General features: G+C 37.8%; 2 pseudogenes across 2 annotated transcripts; both read left to right on the forward strand.

Moving 5' to 3' along the window:
* The first annotated feature begins 3,074 nt into the window (after positions 1 to 3,074).
* Positions 3,075 to 6,928, forward strand: LOC308649303 (zinc finger and SCAN domain-containing protein 9-like; annotated as a pseudogene). Its single transcript has 2 exons — positions 3,075 to 3,494; positions 6,836 to 6,928. The product of its transcript is annotated as a zinc finger and SCAN domain-containing protein 9-like (transcript).
* A 955-nt stretch (positions 6,929 to 7,883) lies between these two features.
* Positions 7,884 to 8,478, forward strand: LOC308649304 (annotated as a pseudogene). The gene has a single exon. The product of its transcript is annotated as an uncharacterized misc_RNA (transcript).
* Positions 8,479 to 14,671: the final 6,193 nt, after the last annotated feature.

The raw sequence follows: 14,671 nt of genomic DNA on the forward strand, positions 1-14,671 counted from the left end.
TTTTCTTTCTTCTTTCTTTCTTTCTTTCTTTCTCTTTCTTTCTTTCCTTTTAATTAAAGAATAGATTTTTAATTTGTCCCAGAAAACATCTGTAATCCCAATGGCTTCAGGGGCTAAGGCAGGAGGATCACCAGTTCAAAGTCAACCTCAGCACAGCGAAGCACTAAACTACTCAGTGAGACCTGTCTCTAAATAAAAATATAAAATAGTGCTGGAGATGTGGCTCAGTGTTCCAGGGCCCCTGAGTTTGATCCTAGTATTCCTAATCTTAAAAAAAAAAAAAAAAAAAAGGCCTTGAGTTGCATAGTAGCTCTCCCCTTTGATCCCAGCAGTTAGGGAGCTTTGAGGCAGGAGGATAGCAAATTTAAGAAGAGCCTGGGTAATTTAGCCAGACTCTGTCTCAAAAAATGAAAAAGGCTGGGATGTAGCTCAGTTATAGAGGACCCCTGGGTTTAATTCCCAACACAATAAAGGCATTGTGGATGTGATTTATGGACTCTTATGCAGTCACTAAATTAGATACAAGACAGACAAAAGATATCTGAAGATACAGTACATGAATACCTGAAGTGGAAACTTTAAAATAATAGAGGGAGAGAAAGCTAAATGTAAAATAGCTTAACGACATTGTGTGTGTGTGTGTGTGTGTGTGTGTGTGTACGAGAGCACACCAGAGACATCACAATAATAAATATAAATTCCAAACTAACAGTAAAAGTGACATTCTCAGAGAGTTCAACTAAGGAAGAACAGAGAAGGGTTCCCCTTTTACTTTATTAATTTTGGCATTTCTGAGGGTTTTTTTAACCACAATAAATGTATTAATTTTTTAAATCAGCATTTCAATAGTCAATTGTCTATGTTTCATCCTTTCAGGTTTTGCTGGTGTTGTGGCTCAGTGGTAGAGCACTTGCTTAGCGAGTGTGAGACCCTGAGTTTGATCTTCTGTACCACACAAAAAGATAAATAAAATAAAAGGTATTGTGTTCATCTACAACTAAAAAATAATTTAAAAAATAAAATAAAAACCTGAGTGTGACGCACACACGCATGAAATTCTGATTATGTGACACAGTGCTTAAAGAGAACTGGATGTCAGAGGAGAGTGGGGGAAAGGGAAAAGGAATGGGAAAGACAGTAGAATTAAACGGACATCAATTCCTTGTTCATATATGGATACACCATCAGTGAAACTCCACATCATGTACAACCACAAAAATGGGTTGGTATGACATGTCAAAATACATTCTACTGTCATGTACAACTTAAAAGAACAAATAAAAATTAAAAGGGGTGGGGGGGGAAGCTAGTAGAAATCGATTCCAAGGTGAGGTGGGCGTAGGAGGTAGGACACCTAGACTCAGAATCTCTGAAGTGCCTCAGCTCCGTGGGTCGCCGGGACTGGCCAGTCAGCACCTTCCCCGCAGAGCCTTTATTTCTTCCAAGATCCAGGTCAAGCCTGAGGAGTAGCCCAGTACCTTCAGCGCTAGTTTCGGGCATGGTGAGTTGACCCCTGGGACTGGGGTTGGGGAGGGTGGGGCTGAGAAAGCGGTGTGGACTGTGAGGTTGGAGTACTCCAAGGGAACCCAGGTCTGTGCCACGCCGGGCTGGATTTAGCGACTTTGCACGGGAGGGGACTGAGGGGACTGAGAGGCTGAAGGGTTTCCAGGGTGAATAACGACCACAACATTAGGACTCAGGGAACGCCGGCAAGTCAGGAATTATCCTCCGGGGAGAGGAAACTAAGGGACAAATTAGGAAAAATAAACGATTTTGCAGCCTTTTTCAGGAAAGTCGGTATGGCTACCCTCTGACCTTTTGGTTCTTAAAAGCTGATTAAAAGGCATTGAATGAGCTGATTTTCAAGAGCACAAGGTGATCGTTCCCTTTCCCTTAGTTCATTGATTCTCAAACTTTATGGTGCATACGAATCAGAGGGGTGTATTAAAGGTGCATATTACAGTGTTCCCTAAGGTTCTTTCCCACCTCCCCACCGGGATTCAGATTCCCTAGATGTTTGTCAAAGAGTCTTCCTGGCTGGAATCCAGCTGCTGCGTGATACTTCCTGACATTTTGGAGACACACAGATCTCCTAGGTCTCAGGCACTGCCTGGGTTTACAAAAACTTAGGATACTTCCTAAGACTGTGCTCCAAAGATTTGGCCTTGGGTAACCTACTGAACTTTCCCTGCCCTACATTTCTTATCTGGTGAAATGATTATAACAAAAACTCAGAGGATAATTGTATTAAATAGGGTCCTGTTTGTGTCCTAAAGCAAACTGAAGATTTGTGTGCATGTTGGATGTTACTTTTAGGAAGCAGCAGGGTAGTATGGAAAGCTGACAGGACTTTTCTTTCTGTAAACCTGGTGAATATAATACCAACTTTAAATGGTTGTTTTAAAGAATAATTTAAGAAAGCTCAAGAGAAAGTGTAAATAAATGTTGGTTTGCTCATTTTGAGAACAATATTTCCATTCATTTGTTTTCTGCTTTGCTTTTTTATACAGTGTGTTTAAACTTTTTATCCAGACATTGGTGAGTGATCTGTGTGGTCCCTAATTCATGGAATATTTCCTCCATGAACTCTGTTTGGTAAAGGGATTTTTTTCTTTTTTCTCCAGTGCTAAGAATAAAAATCAGGGCTTCATGTGTGCTTGGCACATGCCCTACCACTGAACTATAACCCCGCCCCATGAGCTCTATATTATTACTATTTCTTTTTCATATACAGATACTGAAAGAACTTAAGAAATTGGCACAAGATCACACAATTAGTAAACGTTAGAACTAGAATCAGACCTAGGTCAGAGTACCTTGAAAGTCAATGCTCTTTGTCCATTATAACTTTATATTTTTCTACTAGTTCTATTCTTTGTTCACCAGGTCATTCACTTTACTTTTCCAGCAAAAAGCTTTAGGCACTATGATGATTATATTATCAGTTTCTATCATGATTTATTGCCATTTTCTCTATAAACAATTATTTTTACTGCTTAGGAGGGAGCCTCCCAGGGTGTGTCTTGAAGCATAGCTCCAGCTGGAAGGTACTTTAAGAACTATTCAAGGTCAAGATGAACACAGAGTCAAAGGAGGTTTTTATCCCTGAATGTTCAAGCTCCTGAGATATGGGAAGAGCTTCTGACAATGAAAGTTGAGACAGAAAGTCACTTCCATAGTCAGGAACCCAGACTGAAAAGCAGTAACCCACTGGCAAGGGAAATCTTCCGAAGACACTTTTGGCAGCTCTGCTACCAGGAGACCCCTGGACCAAGGGAGGCTCTAACCCAATTTCAAGAACTTTGCTACCAGTAGTTGAGGTCACATGTGAGCACAAAGGAGCAGATTTTGGATCTGTAGTTCTGGAGCAGTTCCTCTCCATCCTACCCAAGGAGCTTCAGGGCTGGGTAAGGGAACATTGTCCAGAGAGTGGGGAAGAAGCTGTGATTTTGTTGGAGGACCTGAAGAGAGAGCTTGATGAACCACAACATGAGGTAGGAAGAGAGTTTTGTGAAGGAAAAGTGTCTGTGGAACAGCAAGAGTCCCTGTGCCGACTGTTCCTTGACTTTGGTAATAAAATAAGATCTTCCTTTCTGCTTCCTTTTTTTCTAGGAAGTGTTTCTTCAGTTCATTTCTTTAGAAATCAGATCTTGTCTCTCTGTCCCCAGATGGTAACTCACCACCAAGTAAAAGTCCTCTCTAAAGAAATAGTGCCTGGGGCTGGGGATGTGGCTCAAGCGGTAGCGCGCTCGCTGCCGAGAACTAAAAAATAAATATTAAAAATTCTCTCTCTCTCTCTCTCTCCTTCTCTCTCTCTCTCTCTCTCTCTCTCTCTCTCTCTCTCTCTCTCCTCTCTCACTCTCTCTTTAAAAAAAAAAGAAATAGTGCCTGTAGCAGAGCAGACATTAGTGAGCCTTCAGTCCCAGCCTACAGAGTGGGGTCCCAGACCCCACTCAGGAGTCCCATGCTATTGGAGAGACAGGTGAGAGACAGAGTTTATCTATTGTTGAACATATCTCACCTGGTCAAGTAAACCAATAAATCACAGCTGGGGCATCTAATGAGTCTTTACCAGATAACAGTAATGCTCAGTGCTTCTGAATGCCTAGTGTGCTCATCTTTGACTCATCTTATGCAAGCATCTTCCTCCTGAGTACCATCCTGAAGCTCTCTGGAATTCTGGCACATGATTATTAGAAAACTTTCAGAATTTGCTGTGGGGCATAGCTGTAAAGGATAGGTTTCAAGGTTTTACACATATAGGTTCAGATCATGGCTTTGCCCTGTGGAAGTTGCTTATACTGGGCAGATTAGTTAACCACTTGGCCTTAGCTCTCTTATCTACAAAATGGAAGTAATAATAGTATTTTTTAGTCTATTCAGGCTTTCATAACAGAATGTCACAGACTGGTGACTTAAACAACAGAAATTTATTTTCTCACAATTCTGAAGGCTGGAAGTCTAAGATAAGTATATATCAGGTTTGGGTTTGGGGCATCTCTCTTCCTGGCTTGTACACAACGATCACCCTGTATCCTTATACAACCTCTCCTCTACATGTATGCAGAGAAAGAGAGAGAGAGAGAGAGAGAGAGAGAGAGAGAGAGAGAGAGAGAGAGAGATCGATCTAGTGTCTCTTCTCATGAGGACATTAGTCCCCACCCTATAACTTTATTTAACCTTAGTCACCTCCTCAATGGCCTTATCTCCAAATAATCGCATTGAGGGTTAGAACCTAAACATATGAATTGTGAGAGAACACAAGTTAGTCCATAACAATTGTGTACTTCAGAATATTATCGTAAGCATCAAATAAAAACAGTCTGTGAAAATCCCTTAGCATGCATTATGGTACAGACATGGCAGCTGTTCTTATAAGAACTCACCCACTAGTAGCACCTTTGGCACTTTGAGTTTGCACTTGGCCATAGAAAGATATGAGAAGTATGCTTAGTAGGTAAAAGACTGTATGAGAAGATCCAGTGGAATCAGACTTTGTGATTTCTTTTTTTTTTTTTAATTTTTTGGTTGTTGATAGACCTTTATTTTATTTAATTATATGCGGTGCTGAGAATAGAACCCAGTGCCTCATATATGCCAGGCAAGTGTGCTACTGCTGAGCCACAGCTTTGTATATAATCTTAGTGGTGGTAGTGGCCACCCTTGTGAACATAGTACTGGGCGCTTGGGGCTGAGTCAGTTGCCTTCCCATTCTAGCTCTCCCTGTAGGAACTGGATTCAGCTTTCCTCTAGTTATCTACACGTAACATAAAAATCTCTTGCTGACTTTTTATTAGCCTTCTACCAATCAATCTATAGCAAGATTCTTGTTCTTTTCACGGTCACATTATTCCCATCTATATCAAAGCTATTTTCGTTGCCTGTCTAGCCAATATTTCATCTACCCTAGCAATCATATAGTTACTGTATATTTCTATTATATTGAACACATCTCTTGGTTTAAATTAAAATAGACTTATTGAGTAAATTCCATGTACACTGCAGACCTTCCCTTGGCTCCCATAATCTTGTCAGATTATAATTCCTTCTGGTTTCATTTTCCTCCTTTATGAGCATCTTTCCTGCCAGTTCTTTTGTTTCTTTCCTCTTCTTTTCTCTATTTATTTATTTTTTAATTTTCTAGCCATCATTTCCTTTCTTCTACCTCCTGAACTGCCTCTAGAATCTTACTGAGAACCCTCTCCCAACCTTTCTAGGAAGCACAGCTCAGTAAATTCATCCACCTACACATACATCTGTTGAGGCATTCATTTGTTGAACTATTAAGTATTGACTCTGGCTATAGGAGAGTATCCAAAGGGCTTCTATAAATTAGAGTTCTCACTATAGAATATTAATTCAGCTTATTGAGTTTCTTTTTAGTTCATGCTGATTACAAAATCCTTGCACTTAGGAGTAACTAGTCTTGACAATTTTCTGTGTATTTTCCAGACTTTTTTCTATATATAATATGTCTGGCTATACATCTGTCTTATCTTCCCCTGACCCAGTTCATTTATATATATATAATTTTGGGGGGGTGGTGCTAAGAATTAAACCCAGGGCCTTGTACATGTGAGGTAAGCACTCTACCAACTGAGCTATATTCCCAGCCCCTTACCACCAATTTTTTAAAGAGGTGGAATAAAGCAGCTCAACAGCCTGAGGCAGGAGGATTGCAAGTTCAAAGCTAGCCTCAGCAACTTAGCAAGACCCTGTCTGGAAACAAAAAAATAAAAATGGCTGGGGATGTGGCTTCGTGGTTAAGTGCCCCTGGATCCAATCCTTGGTACCAAAAAAAAAGAATAAAAATAAAGAGGCAGGATAATAACATCAAGGGGGGTTGTGTTGAGTCAATTTGATAATACATATGAAAGTGTTTAATAAGCCATGAAGGCCATATAAATAGTAATTATTAAAATGTGGAATGTATTCTGGTTTTTATATTCTCCCTAGTTCCTTGAACATTTCAGATGTAATTGTGAAGTTTGAACAAAAGGGAAGTACGAATCCTACTTATGGCACATTTGTTCTATTCAGACAAATTTCTGTTTTCCAAACCTGTTGCAATTCCCCAGCCAAAAGGAGGAGAGAAGAGCCATGACCTAACAACAGAGGAGTCCTAAGAGGTACCTACTCAGGTATGTGAAGAACAATACAGTTAAATGTGGAAGAAAGAATCAGATATTTTGGTCAAAAGAGGAGGTCAGAGGCTGTTTTCTTTGGGTTTCATCTGGGTTGCAAGTTGGAAGTCCAAGATCACACAGCAGCTGCTTTCCAGTATTTAGACAATTTGGGTCTGTTTCTCACCATTTTTTCCTTATGCTTCTCTAAGCAAAGAGGTCATAATTTGGTTGTCTGGACACTGCCCAATATGGATAGTGGTGCAGCCTTTGCCTTAGGTGTCAACGTTGGGCCAATCAATTGAGATCATAAAATAGTAGAACTGGTTTCAATCCTTTCCCTTTTCTTCATTTATTCATTCAATAAACATTTTTGAGGAACTACTATGTGCCAGGCATTATTCTAAGGCAATAAAATATATCTTGCTCTCATGGAGATTATATTGTAATAATGGAGAGACAATGAACAACATAAAAATAAGGCCATGTAGTATGCTGGAAGGTAATAAGTGTTGTTGAATAAATAAAAAATAGAATAAGATAAGGGAGGTTCAGAGTGCAGTGGGACTCGGCACAATGGCATGTACCTGTAGACCCAGCTATTACTCAAGCAGGAGGGTTACTTTAATTTAGGATTTTGAGACCAGGGTAGGCAACATAACAAGACCCCCATCTCAAATTTAAAAAAAAAAAAGAGCAACACATTAAGCAAACAGATTGCTTTATTAATTAGAAGAATTAAGATAGGCCTCATTGAGAAGGTAAGCATTGAACAAACATTTGAAGGAAGTGAGAGAAGGCCTTGCTCTTTCCAGAAAAGGAGAGGTGCTAGAGCAGAGAGACCTTATGGGAATACAACTTGGATGGCTGTGGATTTGAAAGTCATGAAGTACTACTTGAAATACCTGGAATGATAAAGCTTGATATTTGTTCCATAAATGAATGAGTCAATATATAAAGTAACTTTCCTTGGGAACTGTCTCTTTGAAGCTTCCTATCTCAAAAGGGAAAAAGACTCCTAAGAGTAAGCTCCAGAAAAGCCACCCTGATCTTTATCTTCCCACGTCCATGAAGAAGATGAAGAAGCATAAAAATTTTCCCCAGGCTAAGTTCACATGGGGATAGACTGAGCCACATTTTGATAATGAGGGCAAACTTTCCTCATTACCTATGAAAAGATATTAACACACGAGCTCTTCAACTTTTAAAATCTTCCATATGGTATGATGTATGTCTGTGGACATAGTGATCCTATCATAGATGCTGGGATCAAGTGACATTTATTTAGGGAAATACTGTCCTAAGGTAGTAGAACCACATGGGAAAATGTTTCATGGTCAGACCAGGGAGATATCACGAAATGAAGAAGTTAGTGAACCAATGGTGGGATAGAGAGGCAGTGGAAAAACTCCTTAGGAGATGGGCAACACAAATGTGATGTTTGTGGGAAGAACTTTGCTCAGAGTTCAGGTCTCATTTGACATCAAAGAACTCACACTGGTGAAAGACCCTATGAATGTAATGAGTGTGGGAAGACCTTCAGTAGAAGTTCTGGCCTTTTTTAATCACCAAGGAATCCATAATATATAGAAGCAGTACCAATGCAAAGAATGTGGGAAGGCTTTCAGCCAGAGTTAGGGGTTTTATCCAGCATCAGAGAATCCACAAGGGCAAAAAGCCCTATCAGTGCAGCCAGTGCAATAAGAGCTGCAGTTCTCGTTCATTTCTTATTGAGCATCAGAGAAGCCACACAGGGGAGTGACCTCACCAGTGCTTAAAATGTGAAAAAACCTTTAACTGCCACTGCAATCTTATCCGCCATCAGAAGATCCATGTAGGGGCTGATCCTGTCTAGCCCTGCTTTAGTATGTTTTCTGGAGCACTGGCCAAGTTTGGTGAGGAAGATAAGATGAGAAAATGCCTCTTTCCTTCCTGTCTCCACTAAATATGTTTGGAACAAATACTAACCAATGACCCAGTCACTTCCCAAAAGGAATGTTTGGGTTTTTGAAGCTGCTGCTTTCCATTTTGTTCATTTGCCCTTTTCCTGTTCTTACTACTTTGTCCCTTTTTAAAATTATCTTTTAGATGGCTGCTAATATAATAAATGGCATTGCTTACATCAGCACACATAAAAGATCTGGTATTTGTGTTTAATTCCTAAAAATAACAGAACTCTGCTCATGTTTTATAATATATGGGTCTTTGGTGTTCCCTGAGACCCATGCCTACATTATAAACTCCTTTCCACCCTACTGGTTCCTTCTGATTCTGCCTTAGAATAGTGACCAGCATTGGCTTGGTGCTTCAGTGTTTACAGAAGGCATCCCTTTACCTAACCACCATTGTTCCTTACAACAATCACACAGGGCAATAAGTTTTATCATTATCCCATTTTACAGATGAGGTATTGCAAATTCAGAAAGTCCCAAGCATCAGAACTAAACCTGAAGCCTGAACTTTTCAATAATCTCTTCCTTTGGGAATAATTTTAGTCTTATAAAAAAAGATTCGAGTTTTCCTATACATCTCTTCCTTTTGGAATAATTTTAGACTTATAAAAAAAGATTAGCGTTTTCCTATACCTTTTACCAGGTTCTAATGTACACTTTTAATATCATGTCTCTTTGATAACCCTAGGATTTTAACCACAAATTCTAATCTCCTTAAAATTCGGATTTCCTTAGTCACCTGAAATTACCTTAGTATTTTTCTATCACATCTTCAGTGTTACAAAAAAATCACTTGTATTCTGATTACAAGGCCACAACAAAGACTTCTGAGTAGAAGGACACCTCAAGGAATTGAACACTGACTAGATAAGATGCTACACAAGCTACTGTTGGGAATCTCCTAATTCTTTCTCTTATGTTTGCTAAGTCCAGAGAAAAACAATTCTTCCATGTATAGATCTTTAAAAAAAATCAAAGAAGAGTTTGTAGCCTTGTGAGTTCTCAAATCTCTCAAAGGAAACTCTTTCCAGCTCAGTTTACTCAAGGGAAAGAAGAATCTCCTCCTCCTTGGGATGAAAACAAGTCTTAAGGCTTGAAGATATCAAAAGATTTCTTTGCTTTTTGTATTACCTTTTATGATCTCTCTTCCATTTATTTCCTTTAATTTATTTGACTTGATGTTTGGAGGTTTCCCAACATATAGGGGTAAAAGCAGGAAAATCCTGCAGTTTGCTCAGACAACTGTACAATTAGAGCTTTGCACTGTTTTTAATAATTCTTAAATATGTTGCACAGAGCATTCAACTCTTAATTTAAATTGTGGATAATATGAATGAAATATTTTATGGAAAATGTAAATAAAAGTGGAATAGCATAGTAGACCCCCATGCACATATTCACCCAGCTTCAACAGTTATCTACTTGTAGCCCATTTTGTTAAATTTATACCTTCTCCTCCTCACTTCCTCTGTATACTTTTAGAATAAACTTAAAATATAAACGTTGATTCAGGTAGAAATTATTAAGCAGATCTGGTGACTGAGTTCCCTCTTGTGTGGGATTTTGTTGTTGTTGTTCTTTGGTTGGTTGGTTAGTTGGCTGGTTAGTTGGTTTGGTTAGGTTTTTTGTTCATATTTTTGTTTGTTTTCAGTTTGGGATATTGGGGATTGAACCCAAGGGTATTCTACCACACCCTTGTAACTACATTCTCAGCCCTTTATTTTTTATTTTGAGACAGGGTCTCACTAAATTGCCAAAAGCCAGCCTCCAACTTGCAATCCTCCTGCCTCAGCCTCCCAAGTTGCTAGGATTACAGGTATACACCAACATACCCAGCCTGAATCCCCCCTTGATCCAAACCTCTATCTCTTTTTTTTTTTAATTTCTTCATAAGTGGCATAGGAAGTTAGATTTTAAGTCAAGGCCATTACTAACATTTTCCCATCACAAGGAAAATAAATAATCTAACACACAGCATGCCAACTTCACAAAGTTTATTCTAAAAAATACAAGCTGGAACTGACATCTATTTTCCTCTTTCTGCAATTCTTTTGGATGTCAATTAGATTAATTATAATCCTTGATGTTATTTGAAATGCACTCATATCACTGGTATTTAAATGACATGCTTTTGATTATAACTTTGGTAACTTAGAGTTATTTTTAATAGTTAAATTAGCATTCACCTGCCATACAAAAGATTAGAACTTAAAAACTGCATATACAACTGAGGTGTGGCTCAGTTATAGAGTGCTTACTTAGCATGCACAAGAGACTGGGTTCAATCCCCAGCACCCCAAAAATAAACAAAATATTTTTTAAAAGAAAACTACCTATATATCCATTATCTGTTACCCCTTATTTCAGCTACCTGACTTCTTCCAATTGAAGAAACATCAACTACCTTGAATCCCAATTTTATTCACTTCTTGCTTTCTTTTGTTATATATAATTCTATTACATATGTATGCATTCCTAAGAAGTATCATTCTTACTTTTCTTATTTATCTATTTTTGCAGTGCTAGAAGTTGAACCCAAGGCCTCATGCCTCGATAAGTGCCCTACTCCTGACCTATATCCCCAGCCCTTTATTTTAAGTGATTTTAGTATTCTTTTACAGAATTTTCAGTGAAGCATGGATGTATTTATTCCTTCAGAAATATAGCAGGCACATGCTATAAACCTGGAAACAATCCTGTTATTATTGAAGGAAGGAGTCGTGACAATAATATAATATACCACAACTACATTTGAAAACCAGAAGATATAATGAGAGGCTTGATATATTGAAAGGGTTAATAGTGGTATATTTTCCATCTATTGGGAATATAAGGACTGAACATAATCTATGAACAAACATTCATTTATTTAACAAATAATTTATTAAGTACCTATGCAGTAGGAAATATTTTCAGGACTTAAAATACATAAATGAACAAGACATCCAAATATCCTAGGCTCATCTTTCTAGCTGGGGGAGTCAGACAAACAATCAAGTAAATAAATAAAACGTACAATATATTAGATGAAGATAAAATGTTTTTTAAAAGACTCATCAGGCTCAGGAGAAGATCAGGAGTGCTAGTGCATAGAGGACAGTTTGAGTATTAAATAAAGAGATTATAGTAGGCTTTATTGAAAAAACGGCCTTTGAGGGGAGGAGACTTAAAAGAGGTAAGAAAGTTAGTCAAGTAGATTACTCTAGGAAGAGGAAATAGCTAGAGCAAAGGTCTTGAAAATATGTATGTTTGTTGTAATCAAAAAGTAATAAGGTCTTGGGCTGTGGTTGTGGCTCAGTGGTAGAGTGCTTGCCTAGCATGTGTGAGGCACTGGGTTCGATTCTCAGCACCACATATCAATAAATGAATAAAATAAAGGTCCATCAACATCTAAAAAATTTTTTTTTAAAAAAAGTAATAAGGTCCAGCTACTTCAGAGGCTGAGGTAGGATGATCACAAGTTTGAGGCCAACTTCATCAACATAGGGAGACCCAATCTCAAACTGAAATAAAAAGGAATGGGGATATAATTCAGTGGCAGAGTGCTTGCCTAATGTGTGTGAGGCCCTGAGTTCAATTCATGGTACCACATAAAGAAAAAAGAAGAAAGGAAGGAAGGAAGAAGGAAAGAGAAAACAAAAAGAAACAAGGAGGCCTGGGCCAGGACTGAGAAAGGGGGTAAGAGATAGGAGATGAGGTGAAAGAGGTAATGGGAAGCCAGAATTTTGAAGAGATTTGTCCACCTCTGTAAAGACTTGAGCTGTTGATTTTGGTAAAAAATGGAAACCATTGTAGGGTTTTGAGTGAAAGAATGATGTGTGTGATACAACATAGATTTAAAAATAGATTTTAAATTTTCTCAATATGCTCTTGACTGACATATTGAGAAGAGAATAAGGGGAGCAAGAGTCCACTCTTGTAAACTTTTTGCAAGCTACCATACTAATAAATTTGAAAGACAGAGTGTCCTAGACCAGGATGGCAGCAGGAAGGAAATGAAAAATGATCAGTTTCTGAGTCAACTTGGAAAATATACCACAAATGAAAACTTAACATGTAAGAATAGAGGGTAGTTCTCAGGCACTTCAAGGGCAAAGCCAAAATCTTGTTCATCTTCTTTTTTATTCATCTTTAATTCCTTAGTGTTTGATCACAGATATGACATAAACCATCACATTTATTGAAGGAAGGAGTGGGGACACAAAACTTATTTAGAAAAAGGAAAAGACTGGTATTACTGGAAGCAAGAATGCCAGCACTTTGGATTCTAGCAGTAGGTGCTAAGAGACCTTGTTTTATTATAATAAGACAAAAGAATGAGTTGACTCAATTTTCAGATTCACTCATTTAATAAGAACTCTGCTAGAAGAAAATATAATGGTAAGCCTAATACATATCTCACATATCTCTTGAATATCTCACATGTATCTTGTATATCTCTCAGCCCCAAACCAGCTGTTCTATGTCCTGTGCTATATACAAATGGGCCTGGAAAGGTACCAACTCCATCTCCCAGGCTCCCAATGTTGATGGGTAGAATTGATGAGACAGAAGGAGAAAATGGTTAAAGGTTTTAACACTTTAATTAATACATGAGAACTTGTTATTTGATGAATTAAGCAATGTGTTATCTGTTTAAGAATTCACTCAGAGAAAATTTAAAATATGGCATACTGCTTGCATTTAATAAATTACATTAGGAATGTTTTCCCAGACTCCTGAAAACCTGTGTCAGTGGTTTTCTAGCACTTCCTGAATGAAGTTTAAAGAAATTGAAATTTTAAAAAGAGATTTGGAAAGGTGTTCTGAAGATTTTAGATAATGACCCAATTCCTAATTTTAAAAAATACACAGTGCAGACAAGAATATATCACAATGTACATTCAATTATTAGTTGTGAAAGAGAACAAGGAGAATTTGCAATTTCAAATTCCAGAGTCTTAGATTGATGTTGCAAATAGGAGAGATTGCTAATGCCATAAACCAAGTGAGAAATGGGGGTAGATAAAAATAGAAAACCATATATATATAGTAAGGTAAAGTGAAACATTCACCAAAACAAGTTAACAGGAAAGTGGTCATCCTGAAAATTTTCTATAGCAGCAACATTATTTGAAATGTAGAAAACACACACTAGACAAAACTGATGGAAAAACAGTTTCATCATTTGAATCTGTAAGACTCAATATTACTATCATGAAAAAAAACAAAATGGACTAAAAAAAGTTTTTAAAGAAAAGCAGATAAACTGAGTTTACTTAGTGGTTGAAGTTCTCATCATGGGTAATGAGGAAATAGTATCATACAGATGTAGGGCATCATTGGAAGATAAGATACTGTCAAAAAGCTACAGGATACTTTTCAAAGGTAGTCTTTATTATTAAACATTTATGATTCCAAAATATAGAGGTTTCAGCTAACAAGTGATTTCCAGTTATCTATCAATTATTAACATTTTGAGAGTACTTAGGTAACACTTCTTATTTGTATAAGCAGACCCTCACAACTTTGTGAAATAAATTGTCACTCCTACTATTCTTTCTCCCATCAAAGGAAGAGGCAGAAAAGGTCTTCTGCAGCATTACATACATCTTTGCCAAAATTAAGAACCAATCTAAGTGGACTCTTCATCAAAAGTTATTTTTGTTATAACCATTCATCCTAGCTAAGTAGCAGAGGGGAGAAATAGAGGGTTTTTACCTCGCTTTCAGTTGGAGAAATGGAATTTGTGTATTTGGTTTTTTATGGTGCTGGAGATTGAACACAAGCCCTGGTGTGTGCTAATCAAGCACTCTACCACTGAGCTACATCCCAAGACCAGGAGAAATGAAATAGAATGCGAGCTAACCAATGCTAAAATTAACTTAAGAAAGCATGAAAAGTGGTATTGTTTTATACTTTATATGCTGCTTATTTTTTTAGCTAAGCAGTTTACTAGGTCTCAATTTTCAATTTTATTTGAAGATGACTTTTTTCTCATCCTTTAAATAGTCTAGAGAAGGTGGGTGCGGTGGTGCACACCTATAGTTCCAGTGACTGGGGAAGCTGAGGCAAAAGGATCACAACTTTGAGGCCAGCCTTGGCAATGTAGCAAGA

This window comes from Spermophilus citellus, assembly GCF_964194105.1.
Source record: "Spermophilus citellus genome assembly, chromosome: 5".
NCBI classification, from domain to species: Eukaryota; Metazoa; Chordata; class Mammalia; order Rodentia; family Sciuridae; genus Spermophilus; species Spermophilus citellus.